Below are 16,748 nucleotides of genomic sequence, written 5' to 3'. Positions count from 1 at the left end.
CAATCTTGGGGATAGCTCTGTCAGGCTTTCAGTCAGCACAGATGTAGTTAGGGATCTTTTGGAAGGGCTAGACATTTTTAAATCTGCAGGTCCAGATGCCCTCCACCCAAGGGTGTTGAGGGAGCTGGCAGGGGTCATCAAGCCTTGCCCTGGCTGTATGAGCATTAGTGGTTATCTGGCCAGGTGCCGGGGGACTGGAAACTGGCTAATGTGATCCCAATTTTCAAGGAAGGGGAAAGGGAGGACCCAGGTAACTAGAGGTCTGTAAGCCTTACCTTGGTGCTCAGGAAGATCTTGGAGAGAATCATCAAGGAGCACATCTGTGGGGGGCCAGCAGGGGAGATCATGCTCAGGGGCAACCACCATGGGTTCATCAAAGGCAGGTCCTGCCTGACCAACCTGGTTGCCTTTTATGACCAGGTGACTAAATCCTTGGATGATGGTGTCGCCATGGACGTAGTCTTTCTAGACTTTAAGAAGACCTTTGACACTGTCTCTCACCCCATCTTCATCAATAAATTAAGCAACTGTGGTATTGATGCCTACACAGTTGGATGGGTAAAAAATTGGCTGACCGGGCACACCCAGAGAGTAGTGGTGGATAGGTTGTACTCAACCTGGTGAGATGTGAGCAATGGGGTACTCCAGGGCTCAGTCCTTGGGCCCGCACTGTCTAATATCTTCATCAGCAACTTGGATGAGGGGGTGGAAAGCACACAGTCCAAGTTTGCTGATGACACTAAGATGTGGGGTGAGGTGGACACACTTGAAGGGAGAGAGAGGCTGCAAATAGATTTAGACAGACTACAAAAATGGGCAGATGAGAATAGGTTGGAGTTGAATGTAGACAAATGCAGGGTGCTGCACCTTGGGAGAAGGAATCCACAGCACACATGCAGGCTGGGGAGTTCCCCTCTTGAAAGCACAGTGGCAGAAAGGGATCTTGGAGCCATTATTGACTCCAAGATGAACATGAGCTGCCAATGCCAGACCGCAGCCAGCAAGGCCAGCCATACCTTGTCATGCATCCAAAGATGCATCTCAAGCCAGTCCAGAGAGGTGACACTCCCCCTCTATGCGACTTTGGCCAGGCCACAGTTGGAGTACTGCGTCCAGTACTGGGCGCTGCATTTCAAGAGGGAAGTGGTTAGCCTGGAGAGGTTACCCTAGCTACTATGAAACTATAAGCTGGAATTTCAGCACATCGGAGCAGCCGCCCTGCTCATGTGTAGCCACCCTAAATTTCCATTCCGCTTTCCTTGCATCATGTCCAAGATAGTGCTGGATGGAGTGTCTATTTCTTTCCACTCTTCTACTGCCCAGGGTCCCATCAAACCTCCTATGCTTCACAAAACCTGCTCTTCAACTGGCAGACTAGATACTGAATGAGCAAAAAGTTCACCTCCAAGTGTATCAAGTTGTGGCAGAGTATGTCTGGATGTTGAGTTGTACCTGTCCTGGATAGTCATTTCAATCTGTAAGCTATTTCTGAGACTAGGTGTGAGACCAGCCTGGAGGCCATAGCAGTGGAGGTCCAGAGGCTTAACAGTAGGATCAGATTTTGGAGATTAAGGTTCTTGTGCAAAACAACCATCAGATTCTTCTTGTGAGGGATGCTCCGGAGAACTATTTCTAATGCTGTACCACTGAGTAGAGGGCTTCAGAGGGTAACCATGCTTTAGGATCATTGTGCTTACCTGGTCAAGAGGAAGTTGCTCAGGCCAGGCATACTATGGTCCTCCAGGCACAGTGGAATGCTGAGGCTGTTGGCATACTAAGGCAGACTATAAAGATGCTAATGGAGAGCTTCCATGTCTACAGAGGGTCACAGCAGTCTCACAGCCAATCTTAATTAGCAGACAGGGCGCGTACAGACAATACCAAATGTTGCATCTCGGGTCCTACCCTTCCAAGCTCAGGTCTGCCTCCCAGGGCAGAACTATCTACTCTAGTCCAAAGAAAAACCAACAGGAAAATACCTACATGCCCACCAGGAGCTTCTGCCTGTATGAGGAAAGGCTCAAAGAAATAAGAGTGTTTATTCTGGAAGAGGGAAGACTAGAGAAGGGGCAAAGGTGGGAGGAGGTGTGGGGGAGAGAGATTTGATAACATCTTCCAACTGACACCGGATTGAAAGAATTGCTTGCAGATTAATCCTACTATGACCTAAAATGACTTTTAAACCAAATGTCCAAAATGGAAAGGTTAACCCACTAATAAAATGGAAACTAAGAAACTTTCTATCACTGAAGTACAGTTCTGCTTTAGCAGAACTATAAAACAAAAAGTCATAAACATTAAATAGTATGGTTTATGAAAATTCGTTTATCTTTAAGTTGAAGTTCTCTTATCTCCCAGATGTTTATTAGTATCACCTCTGAAGGTCCAATACAACTATCTGATTAATAAGTGAAATTGTCCTTTGTGCTTCATATGGTTTCATCATGTAGCCTTTTAACTAATTAATTATCTCTGTGTAAAAAAAAGGTTTAATCATTTAATCTTTTCCTACCATGATGATTAATGTATGAAAGAATATTCTATGATTTATTTATTATCTCTTTAGAAAATATAAAAACTTTTGCAAGCATAATGGAACTGAAAGGACTGTTTTGTCAAATTTCTAATTGGCTCAGCCACTGATTCATATTCCTGACCCTGGTGGAATCCAGGAACCTTTCTTTGTCTTAGTCTTCCCTTTTATGAAATTGAAATGTTAATATTTCCCTCCAAGGATCAGAGCGAGTCTTAATTACTTTGTTCTTTCCTCTTAAAATCCCATTATTAGTTCAGTATTACCATCTACTTATTTTTCTTGGGCTAGATCCCATTCCACCTACTGGATTTAGGCACCTAAGTGCAATTCTGTGCCACTTGAGTCCCTGTAATTCCATTAATATGTCTACTTTTATCACATACTAACATATTACCCTTAGGATGGTCACAAAAATGAAGTTTTTGTCATCAAGGTTCTCCCTAAATTAATGCCTTTAAGGCCCTTCATAACCTGACACCTTCATCATTTTCAGTTCTCATAGTTTTATTCACTCCTTAACTGCTATCTGATTATCTATACCCTTCATCTCCTCTCACTTCCTACATGCCACATCTGTGCCTTCTTTCATGCTGCCTCTATGCCAGGTAGTCCATTCTTTACTTTTGTCATATGGCTTCCTTCTGTAATTTAATTCCTACACTACACTTAGATATGGACAAAGTTGTTAACATTAATCAGAAGTCTATTGTAAATCCAGTTTATTTACAAACACAAGGTCATTTTCAGACAATACTGCAATCCAAAGAACTCCTGGTCAGTGGCTGCTGAACTCCCTAGGTGTTTGTTTGGCCTGATTGTTTTATAGAAGACTCCCAAGCCTGCTTCTGCTCTGAGCAGTTCATTACTGGTATCCTGCCTAAACCTGATTGTGATCTAGAAATTAACTGCCCCCCACCCAATTGCTCTGAGTAACTTGATCCAATAGACATATTTAGACACCAACAGAGTGAATCATTACTGGGTTCCACAACAAAAGGCAGTTGTGAATATCCTCAGTTAGGGTAATAGCCTCTTGGGTACTCAATTCAGAGCGGTATAGTGCCAAATGATGAAGTTTGACCCGTTAGCTCAAGCTAATGAGCTTTGTGTACATTTAGTTCTGGAGAGCTTCTGCTCATCTTCTAGTGTAGCCCAAAATGACAGTTATATGTAAAATCCAGGAGGGGGAAGTAGTGGCAATCACCTTCTATTTAATAACCTGGTACAGAGATATCAAACTCATTTTTGCCACTGGGCTGGATCAAGAGCACAGGGCTTCTTACAGGCTGGATCCAGACCCATGTCTGGCAGTGGGGCCAGCAGCAAAGTCAGTGATATTAGGGAGCCATGAGGCTTAATGAAGCCATTGCTCACCTCACCACCATCAAAACAGTGAGGCTCTTTACCCCCAGAATTTGGTAGCAGGCCTTATTCCTGAATTTCTTTCACACCTTGGTCTAATGGTCTCAGTACATAACTAGAAAGTAAGAGACCAGGGTTCAGTTTCTTGATTAGCCTGAGGGTTTTAAAAACCCATTCTCTAGCCCCTCTAGTTCTAGTACTCTCATTCCCAAATGGAGCTATACTGCTAAAATGGTGTGCAAAAAAAAAAAGGTGTATTTTTGTAAGTAGAAAAGGGAGCATGTGCCAGGCTACAGACTTGACCTGAGGCCTCAGCTTGCTTACCTAGGCTGGTCAAAGCTGGTGTGAAGCCTCAAGCAGGACCTAACCCGCCACCCACTCCCTATCATTAGAGTGGGCAACTGGGGTCAGCTGATCCTCCACTTCTCCCATATAAGACCCTGACCTGGAATAAGCCTCAACTTGATATCAGATTGCTTGCTCTTCCCACTGGCTTGTGCTCTCTGCCTCTGCTCTCTGTAATCTACTCTGAGTATAACCTATTAACAAATTATTTTCTCTAGGAGCCATTGTCAGAAGAAAACTAACAGCAAAACATGGCTATAAATGCCATTTTCCAGTTACTTTTTCTATATTATTAATTTCACTTCCACTACCTTCTCTCCCTTTGGGTATGGTGGCATCCTAAGATACCAAGATATTAACAAACCAATGTGTATAGCCCAGCTCCATTAAAATGATAGGAGTTTTGCTGCTGACATTAATGGGGTGAGGGTTTATCTCGCCAGGCTTTTTTTTTTTTTTTTGGTTATGTGAAGCAAACTGTTTCTTCTGACCCACCTCCTTTCATTACAATTCTACAACAGAAAACAGCAGAGTGCTCCCTGATAGGATTTGTGTTATGAGAGTTAACTGTGTGCTTCCAGCAAGTATAACCCACACAATGCCAAGGCAACTGATCGATTAGTTACATGTGCAAAAGGTCTTCAAGACTTGGGTTTCCTCCTGGCACTCTGTTCTTCTCTTTCCTTTGTACCTTCTAACTTAAGGTACTTGTATCTATGTAACAAGGTCCACTGGGAATTTTAAATTAAAGAACTTTCATATTCTAGTATTTGTTGAAGAATATAAAGTTTCTATTGTACCTTTTATTATTTGCTTATTTACTTTTTATGTTTCTGCTTGTTAACCAAAGAATTTGAGATACAGGAGAAAATGTCAATTGTTCATCTGACTGTGACAGCATATGTAAAGTCAAGTCTCAGAAAAGTCCCAGTGATACGGACAACCGTTGTAACCATATCGTATTGTCTATTTAATACCATATCTAATTCTTAAAGAGAATAAACCTATTAAAACATAATATTCAGGTCTAGATCTCAAAAACAACATTGTCTAGAGTGTAAACACCTGGAACATTAGCATATGAATAATACGAGTTTTATTACAGCTTATATCAAGTGTCCTTGGAGCCTGTAAAATTTCTTTCAATTTAAAAAAAATCTACAATTGTCTTGAGAATCTGAACATTTTGATACTTTGCTTTCATTGAATGTACTTTTCATTATCATTTCTAAAATTGAATAATGACTAAGTACTTGCATAAATACTAATGAAATATGAAGGAGAGACCTGAAAGTGGCATATGTTAATTAGTAGAAATCAGCCAGAAAAAGCAATTACCCACTATAAATAAAAAAAATCTAGACATCTTGTCAAACAGATGAAAATACAGAATAAAAGTAGTACTCCAACTACTGATAAGCACAATGCCTCTGCCTCTGTGATTAAAAGAAAAGATAAAGCAAGATTTGTCTGTAAATTAGGATTTAATTGTCTCTTATTTAAAAAAAAAACACCCCTCACTTCCCCCCTCCAAAATCTCATATGTATATACTCCAAAGTGTACATACTCAACTTGGGCACACACATTCTTATGTTCATGTAAAAGTTGTATGTAAAATGCAATCTCAGTTAGGGTAAAAAATTGCCTCTCTGGTATTCAATTCAGAGTGTTATAGTACCAAGCAGTGAAGTTTGATCCGTTACCTCAAGCTAATGAGCTCTGTGTACATTTAGTTCTAGAGAGCTTCCACTCAGCTTCTAGTGTAGCCCAAAATGACAGTTATTTCATAAAACAGGACTGAGCTCTCTCTGAGAGAGAAAAGTATCTAACCTGCTCCTTAATGTGTATTGTTTCTCCCCATATCCTCAACTCATACAAGATATAATTCTGTTCCAGCTCTTGGTATATACTTGTACGTGTACCTCCATGGACCTAATTTTTAAAATATAAGCACAGTAGGGGAGGAATTTTCTATATAGAAAATGAAAGAAAGGATAATAAAGATTTTTTTTTATACACATATATGGAATGAAAGCACAAGGAAAGAAAAACACAGATGACCTTGACATACTGAATTCAAGAGGGCAAGAGTACTAATGATCACTAAACTATAGTACTTGTGCCTTTAGAGAACATGCACAATGAATGCTTAGCACATAATTGCCTTATTTCTAAGCTACTGAAGTTCTGTAGATGAACAATAGGTAGCACAAAGAAGAAGTTAAAAAAAGTCATTACACAATAGCATTTGCTGACCCTGCTAGCTGCATTACCTCTTCCCCATGCAGGGCTATGCAAAGTATAGGTAAGTGCCAAATGCTGTTAAAGAAAACCCTTATTATTTCACTGATATTGACTTAGAAGCAGGGTTCTTTTTTATCACTTGCTGTTTATAAATAAACTGCATCTTTCTGATCTTAGAACTTTACTGTAATCATACTGTTTCTTCCCTTGTTAGCTGTCAACGAAATAGTCAATTTATCACAATATCTTGCATCATTTTTTCTTAATTTTGATGTTTGCAAAACTGTGCTAATTCCTAATTGTGCTCACTGCATTTTAAGTTTATTTTGAGGCTTAATCAGAAAAATATGTTTGCAGTAATAGTCTTTCATCCAGGTATGGGGAAGAGGAATGCTACCTTAATGTTCAAATTTTTTTGAGGCTGGGCCCAGTTGTTAACTGAAAAAAATGAGTGCAATTACTACAGTTTCACACCCAATCTAATTGTCTTCACATGCAAAAGGCTACTGGTGTGGATAAGCAAATCATGGTAATTATATATAAAAATACAATTGTTTACAGATCTAGAGCTTCTGTTGAAAAATATACTATTGTTAACAATCCCCTGATAACAAACATATCCCTGAATGAGGACTGTGGGGCCAGTTCACCGGCCAATCAAAAAGCCTCAGGCAGAACCGCAAGCCAGGTGATATGTTTCCATGGGCCAGAACTTTGACACCCCTGGATTAAGGCATCCAAAAAAGCTCCAAAACATAAACCAAATGTATATACAATTATATACCTCTTATATAAACATGGTTGTAAGGGTTTTTTTCCCCTCCTTTTGTCAGAAGCATTGGGTGTTCACTGTAGCCAAGGCTGGGGATTTTGATTAGGGTATGCTTATACTCTTGCTGGGACTAAAATCCCAATGTTCCTGGCTATAGCGTTTTGCCAGGGGCAGATGTGAGGGGGGAAGAGAGGATGATGACTGGCACACAAAATAACATTCTGTAGTGAAGATCATGAAGGACCTGTTAAGTGTAAACACTACTTAGAGCTCAAGAATTCTCTCCATAAGCACCATCCTGGCTATTTCTGGGATGAAGAAACACAAAGAAAATGAATGCGTGTTTAAACAGAGGGCTGGTTAGATTGCAGGAGATATAAAATGGGGGACAGAGTAAGGAGAACAGACAGGGAGGAGCATCCAGCACAGCAGCCCTGGGTACTATCTGAGATTGTGTGCACAAAAATACCCACTACTGCCAAGTGACACTGCCTCATGCACCACTGCTATCCACGGTGCACACCAGCCATGTTATGCTTCTGCAACAGATGCATCTAAAACTTCAAATCCCAGTCCCACACCTTCCTAGCCCATTCCTCCACAGTTTTAAGTCATAAAAGAAGATTTCTGACTGATGGCTGTGAAAGCTTGGCCAGACCTACACATACATTTAAACGACCAAATGAAAATAACAGTGCATTTTGCACAAGAATGCAAGATCGTGATTGGGACCATGCAAAATAGGGTAATCCCAATTGACTTAATCTGCTATGCTAGTTGCAAATGTACCCAGTGTTTTATTATGTTAAACCACTCATAAATAACTGTATATCCCTACCTGACTACCCTTGTTGACACATTCTCCCTTGCTGAAGGCATATTTCTCAGAATAGGCATTCAATGTCTGTCTGGAGTTTTGCTAATGTCTCCATGGACCATCACAGGTGCAGACTATTGTTAAAATAACTACCCAAATCTGCCCTGTGATCAATGCAGACTGTGATCAAGACAGTGTCTTGTGACTGATGCTCCAAGGTATTCTGTTCAGTCAATCAAGACCCATTCCATTTGATTGACATATAACCTCCGGACTAATCAAAAGCTTGCAAAAATAAGTTTCACACCTCAATGCTCCAAAACAGGATCTAAGCAATTAGCAATTGTAATGCAATGGTCCCTTCCTACCTGCTTTGTTCAGACTTTAATTGATCAACTATCAAAGAGGAATGCTTTGAAGCTATACAGTTGAACAGTATAAGAATGAAACAGAGTTGCCAGCAAGGTGGGACACTCCAGAAAAGAGAAAAATTACTGCAATTTTGTATCCTGCACCCAGCTTATCACTTCTGGTGAAGGATCCATGCCCAGTGAAGGCTGCAAAGATGGAAACCACTTCCTGCTTGCTTTGTTGAGAAAAACTTTTGCAGCTAAAATATACTAGGACTTTTGTGATAGCCCACTTATTGAGTTTTGGGAAGAAGTCTTTTTCTGTCATTTAGTTTTATAGCTTGTTTGTGATACTGTTATTAAAACTTTTCTGCCATTAATCAAATGAGGTGTCATGTCAATCCTGAACTGCGCTAGGTTTGAATCCCACTTTTGACTGAAACATTAGCCATACATTCAGTTTGGAATACACGATAAAAGTTGTGGGCCATATACTCCCCTCTGTTATAAAACATAAAGGAAGCAGTTCTTCACAACTTGCAGTCAACATGGTTGGAGCTTGAATTTGAACTTGAACAAAATAAATTTTGTTCTTAATCTGTCAGATTAAGCTCTCACATGCTGTATTTAGAGACCTGATCAAGAAAGTCTAACGTTTATTCCAACCAGGCAGTTGGTCCAATAAAGACATCACCCACAACAATTCATGCATCTTGCAGAACATGTACTATTTCAGCTGAATCAAATATCTATTCTACCAATATGAGATTAAAAGCAAAGGAATCCCCCCATATATCATATATCATATGAACAAAAAATCCTTCACTGAATCTTCCCTTGGGGGATAAATCCTGCATTTTCCCTTAGGCAGTCCTATGCCAATCCAGGCATAACTGAGCCTTTAATCTTCAAGAATGCAAATTATAATAACAGAAAACATACCCTCTCCCCCTTATTTCACACGCTAGCATATACCATGTAAAAAACATACACTGCATAAAAGAAAAAACTCACAAAAGGCAATTTTAAAAATTGTTTTACAAAGCCTAGCAAGTGTCATCCACTTAAGACAAATGCTTATCTCCCAATTGCTACTGTGCTCTTATCTATGCTTTTGGATCCCAAAAGGTGGGCTCTGGGTAGAAGAGGGAGGGAGACAAGTAGGGCATGAGATCTGATTTGACTGATAAAATCTACCAATCTCGTTAGCCACTGATTTTAATTTATTTTTTTATGTCCTTTGGATTGGATTCACTTCTGTCTCCACCACCAGATGTCACTTAAAATCAATGTGAAATAAAATAGAGAGATCAGAGGACATAAAAATTTTAGCAGCTAAAAAAAAACAAAACAAAACAGATTTGTGCACAGTTTAGCTATACTGAGAAGAAAGGAAGACAGACAGACAGGCAGACAATTGCACTGGATACCAGCACTTAAGTTTCTATTTTGCATGAGTACCTCTGGAACAATCTTTTGGTAGTAAGGCAATCATTAATCTGATTTATGTCATACAAAGAGGGGCATATGCTCCTTTTATTTGGCCTTCACACTAGCAGCTAGTAAGGTAATGAACCAAATCACAGGATACTAGTTTAGCTTTGCAAAAGACTGCTAATTTGTTAGAATGCAAATTTTCTATAAAGATTTATTTACATCTCACTAACCACTAGGTTGACACCTGGGGTTGCCAACACCTGGCAGAGTTCTTAATGAGTTCACCAGTGTTTCCAAACTGCTGACATTAATAATTGTGATGTTACATTTATTGCAGAAAAAGTACAAACATAAATGTAGTGGATTAAAAAAGGTCAATGAAATCTTACTCTTTTTGTGCTAATGTGGTTTGACAATATCTGGTGAAAGCAAAGAGAGAGAAAAACAGCTTGTATAATAAATAAATATTTCTTGAGCCATGTACCTACATAAATAATTTTTTACTTCATGATGCTATAAGTATTTATAAAAAGTTTCTTCCCACCTATTAACATTTTACAGAATGAAGAAATTACCATCAAACCCAATTAAACACGATCATTTTTACCCATCTTTTTATGCTATATGATTTGTGTATTTTTAACCATTGGGCATTGCATAAGATTTCAGACTTGTATCTGTGAAAAGAGGCCATATTTTCATATTAATTGACTATCTACAACTACAGATTTGTGGGTGTCCATTGCAACAAATGCAAGTGCTCTAAAATATTGGTAGAGATTCATTTTAAGAATTGCATATATTATCTAGAGCCTTGTGCAAAGGTCCTTTAGGTCAATGGGAGTCTCTCCACTAACTTCAGTGGACTTTGGTTCAGGGCATTATGTTTTTTTGCAAGAGTGGCCAACTTTACTGATTTCAAAGGGACTGCTCATTTGAGCAGGTTTAGGCATGTGCAGTAGGGGTGTGTGAAGTGGGCCATATTTGATTCAGATTTGGATTCGGCCCACTTTGGGGGACAGTGATTCAATTTGCAGATTTGGATAACTGTCCCGATTTGATTCGGCCAAATCCGAATCTGAAGATTCAATTCTGATAATCAGCGATTCGGCCATAGACACAGCTTTATATGTTTTTTCTACATACCGGAAGGTACCAGGTGCAGCTTGTGAATGCTGAGATGGTGGGGCAGATGGAGTGTCCCACATGAGCATGGGGAGGCTGGGGGGCAGGCCCAAGTGCTTGGTGGTGGACCTCGAGGTGGACTGGAAGTAATTCTGGTCTACTTCCAAGTCCACTGCCAAGCATGTGGGGGACCCCCTCCAAGGCCCCCTGGCTCAGTGATTGGCTGCAAGGGGACCCTGGGTACCTCCCCCCCAGACCCAGGAGGCACCAGGTTCTGAGCCAGGTAGTGGCAGGGGGATCCCCCATGCACCCTGCAGCAGACTCAAAAGTGGACTGGAAGTGCTTCTGGACCACTTCCAGATCCATGACTGAGCACACTGGGGGACCCCCCCCCCCATGCTCTTGTGAGACACTCCATCCACCCCACCATCTCAGAGTTCACGAGCTGCCTGGTACTTTGAGGTATGTAGAGAAAACATATGAAGCTGTGTCTATGTCCAAATCATCGAATCTCTCTGAATTGAATCAGAGGCTTCCGATTTGATTTGGAGAGATTAATAGGTCTCCTGATTCAATTTGGATTCAGAGATTCAGCCACTGAATCAGGCAGAATCTCCTCCGAATTGAATCAGCAACTGAAGCTTCTCACAGCCCTAATGTGCAGGACTGTTTGCAGGAACTGGTCCATAGAGTATAAACATTTTACAACAGGGTTACACTTATGTTGTTTTCTGTGTTGTACCTGCCATACAAGTGGGAACCATTAACTAAAAGAAATAATGAATAATATTAATAAGCTTAAGTGTCAATACATGCAAGTTATATATATTAACTACAATTATATATGTTTTTAAAAACAACTCAGTGTATTTATGGCAAATAATTTAGAAAATTATGGATAATTATAAACAATGGATTTGTATAGGATGGTTTGTATTAGGGAAGATCCTGCCTTATGCAGGAGTTTAAGAACATAAGAATTACCATTTAGTGGGTCAGACCACAGGTCCCTCTTGCCCAGTATCCTGTGTCACACAATGGTACTAGATGACCTCTGAGGGTCCATTCCAGCCCTACTTTTTTGTGATACTATGAATTTCTATAGTGTATCATCCAGAATAATATTTGTTCTAAATGTTATATGTTTCATTCCTAATGGATTATGAAATATCTCTATAACCTTTAACCTTTGGCTGTTTTAATAATGCTTTTTTTCAAAGTCTTATAGCATAGCAATAACCACTATACTTTATTAGTATTTCATAAGATATCTATAGTTACCAATTTATTGGTTATAATATGAATTACAAAACATTATAAAACATTAACTGTGTATTTATAAATAATGTTAGGCTACTATTAGCATGTGTTATAAATATATAATTAATTCCTTGTTAATTACTGAACAAAAGTTTTAGAAATGGAACGTAAAAGTAATTTTAGTTTGCCAATTGTCACCCACAAATGCCCATCCATGATGAATAGAACATGCATGTATGGAGATGTCACAGTTGCAACAACTGAAGCAAAGAGATGCCTAGAAAAATTAGGAGAAAAGAGAGCGATCTGGCTTTGAGTGGAATCACAGCAAAAGCCCCAAGGATTTTCATTGGAGCAAAATCAGGCCACATAAATATCTAGTCTAACTCACTAAGAAAAATGTACAGAATACAAGTTTTGTTTCACAAGGGGTCATGCAAGTATTTTATTGACTTTAGATATAGGTGATCCTGTACTTTCTACCCTACATTCTGTTTTGGAATCAAACCAAAAATTGTGAACAATGCTGTCACATTTCCCTGACTTTGTGTCAATGCTACTCAAGTCCATATATTTTTAATTTTTATTCAAAACAATAACATTGGCAAACCAACTCGTAGATTAATGAACCCTGAGTGTTTTCAATGATTCTGAGGTTCTCTGTGAACACTTTGCAGAGCCCTAGCTTCAACAACTATAAAATCATCTTTGTTTTATATGCACTACAATTATAGACATGAACACCAAGGTGGAGAAAGATGTTATTCTGGACTTCAAATTTTGAAAGAATCACAAAAAAGAAACATCTTGCAACAAAGAACAATGTCACTTTAGAGATAATCTTTATAACATGGGAATAATATTTCAGATGAGTTGTTAAACCTTCATCTTTCAGTCCTGTTTTTTGTAACTCACAAATAAGCCATTTATTCTTACCTGTCCATTCCCATGCCATTATTCCTAGATACACCATTCCCAAGGAGCAGTCACCTCATCAGCATCACCTCAGTCTATTACAAAGCACTTTAAGATATAGGAAGATGATACAACTTTTGGTGAGATACCCTGCCTAAGAATTATTTCCCTAAGTATGTGTTGTGTGTTTAGTGCTCAGATTAAATAACCTGAAAAAAAAAGTTTATAGTCACACTTGTCACCAGCAAAAGGAAAACAACCATTGTGAATAATGTTCATATGAATCAAGAAGTCCAAATCTGAACAGTAATGGGAAAATTAACAGAGCTGGCTCTTTTAATCTGAATTATGAATTAACCATCCTCTGATACATCACACACTTTTGTGTCTTTATACTGTTTTCCATCTGTTACCCTTAGGGAAAGAGACATAACAGTAATAATTAATAACAACTTACATTTTATATTTTTATCCCAAAGGCACCTAGACTGATTTTCAGACTTAAAGTTAAAAAAAAAGTGTAGTATTATGTACATTAAATGCAAAATAATAATAAATACATAAATAAAACATTGAAGCATGTAGTAGGAGCAGTATTAAGTCTAAGATAAGAATAATTATGCATTCTTAATTATATTCCATTATATGTAAATACTACAAAATTTGCTGCTTCTGATATCTTTTACACAGTATAAGAGCTAAATCCCTGCCCACAGAAACTGATGAGGGTTTTTTGAGTAACGTGTGAGTTTGTATTAGGTCTTCAATCAGAAATATTTATTTTAGAGCTCACATAAAGTTGATGCAAATAAAATGCAAGATTTCTACTGCTTCTATGGGGCCAAGATTTTACCCACAGTTTGCAAAAGTGCTTGTTCACCTTCCATGTCTGCACATGGTCAGGACACCTGCCTCTTTCCATAGACTCAGGCTTCAGCAGTATACAGGTCATTAACAACACTAACAGCATTCCCTGCAGCACCTAGGCATCCTTTGTATCAAGTGCCTTATTGACTCTACTTGACATAGCTTTCCAGGAGTGGACAATGAGAGCACTGAATGATATAGCTGAAGGTGAGCCATAAATACAATTTTAAAAATGAATCAATAGCAGCAACAAACTTGATAGCCCAACTAGGGAGGCGATGAGACACTAAAGGAAGGAAAATGGGGTAGCATGCACTCAACAAACTTAAAAAAATATATCAAAAAAGAACAATGAACAAAAACAAGAAAATGGAACAAAAATGTATAGGACCAATGGAGTCCTTAGGCCAATTTCTAATTTTTTTTGACTGTTCTGTAACGTAATAGGTACAGTTCAACAGACAAAAGCTGTAACTTTCTTAATCCCCAATCTTGCAACCTCAATGACCAGCCTTCAAATCCTTAAGTGCAACAATCTTCCCAGTATCATTCACTGCATTCACTTCATACTTTATTCTAAGTACTTAACATAATCTACAGTGAAAAGATTACAGAATCTTCAAAACCTTGAAGAGTATCATAGAAATATTCATCCTAATACTTTGTTCCCAGCCCTAAAGGATTATCAGAACATGGAGAAAGAATTTTTTTACTTAAGTTTTGTTTTATTCCTTAGATAAAAAGTAATATTTTGAATGCAATTGAAAACAACTCAAAAACTAAGTTTTGCTATAATCTGTAGGGTGTTAATTTAAATTGACATACCCATTTCTTGCAAAATCTCTGCTGTATCAGACACAGGTAAAAATGTGTAAAATACAATATCAGTTTCTTAAGATAAAGCAAATAGGATCATAGACAAGTAGGACTGGAAGAGACCTCATAAGAATATTCAGTTTCTCCTGGGAGAGTTGTTGCCTGTGCATGAACTCATAGGCCCCATATGTATACAGATGTTCGGGCTTTTTCTTCTACAGTAAAAATGGCTGCTCCAGAAGAAAGATAACCTGGAAACAACCAGGGATAAATCATTCCCAGGAAAGTGAATGTCTGTACGTGCCATGGCTCCTTTCAGACGAGAGCACAGTCCTCCAGCATCCCCCGCTCTCCCCAAGGAGACAATGTGTTGCTCACTGAACTCCGCTGCTCCAGCAAGGAGAACAACATGCCCCTTTCACAATCCCTATGTTGCATAATCCCTGTGCTGCAGAGAAACACATGCTGACCATGGGCAGTCTGGTCAGCCAATTAGGGCTGACTTACGCACTGCTGCCATCCTCTTGACAGATAGACTAAAGAAGCCTAAAGGGTGCAGTGGCCCACCCTGGCTGCACAATATCAGCACTGCAAGCTATCCAGTCTTCAGGGCCTAAGTATTCAAACATCTGTACCTGTGGCTCTGGGTAAGTTTCTCTACCAGGAAAATAAATCTAAGAGAATTCCTTCAAATTATCTGAAAGTGTGTATGCAGCCTAAATCACCCCGGGGAAGTGCCTGTCTAACCTACTGTGAACATTTTCAGGGGTGGACATACCACATTTTGAGGTAGTCCATTACAATGCTTAAGTACCCTCATACTAAGAAAGTTCTTTCTGATTCCTAATCTAAATTTCCCCTGCTGCAGTTTGAGTCTATTGCTCCTAGTACTCTTCTCTATGCCCACAGAGGAGAGTTTATCATCTCCCTCTTCTTTATAATCTTGTTTTAGGTATTTGAAGACTGTTATCAAATCCCCTCTCAGTCTTCTCTTCTCCAGACTAAATAAGTCTAGTTTTTTCAGCTTTTTCTCATAAGTCATGTTTTCTACACAGCAATGTAGGGATGTAGCCAGGTGCCCAGTGCATGGGGGCAGCAGGGACTTCTGGTTGTCATCATGATCACAGTTCTGATCATGTGGCTGCTGACAGCAGCCACCTTTTATTGGCCCCCACAAATTGGCACTCAAGGCAATATGCAGGCATCTGATGCTGGTGCACTGCTAGCACCATCCTTGCTCTGATTCTGTTTTCAGGAAACAGGAATAATAGGAAAATAGGGAATATAAAAATATTTAGCCACATTTTACAAGCAAGACTAGTATCCATATCCAGAATCAAGAACTTTGTAGAGAAAATGAGGAAAAGCAGATGCAAAAAGAAAAAAAACCCTTAAAGTTGATGACAGGAAAACCATACAAATTAATCTGGGGAAGAGTATATTCATAATCACTCAGTTTATGCTTATCTAGGTAATTGCAAGGTTCCCATCACCATAGTATGTGAGCAGATACAAACGTCTTAAATATTTTAAAAGGCTAACAGAAGTCAAAGACATTTCAATCAATGCAGATAAATAATTAAAGTCTTTATGTAAAGAAAAGATACTAGAGAGGTAGGCAGGTTGGTATTATTCAATAGAAGGAATTAAGGTGGTCAAAAAGTCAACCATTTGGATATTAAATATGAATGATTAGGAGACGAAAATATATGTTAATGTGTTTTTCATCACATGAGACAGCACTGATAGGAATGCATTTTATCGTAGCACTTTAAAAAAATAGTCTGTTTTTTTAAATCAGATAAGGATATAAATGAAATTAAACATAAAAATAAGAATGTAATACATTATTAGATAAAATATCTAATGAAGCTTTTGATCTTAATATCTTTTAACATAAA

The sequence above is a fragment of the Gavialis gangeticus genome, unplaced genomic scaffold, assembly GCF_001723915.1.
Source record: "Gavialis gangeticus isolate Ggan-Ray unplaced genomic scaffold, GavGan_comp1, whole genome shotgun sequence".
Lineage (NCBI taxonomy): Eukaryota > Metazoa > Chordata > Crocodylia > Gavialidae > Gavialis > Gavialis gangeticus.
Note: the sequence above shows the minus strand (reverse complement) of the source record.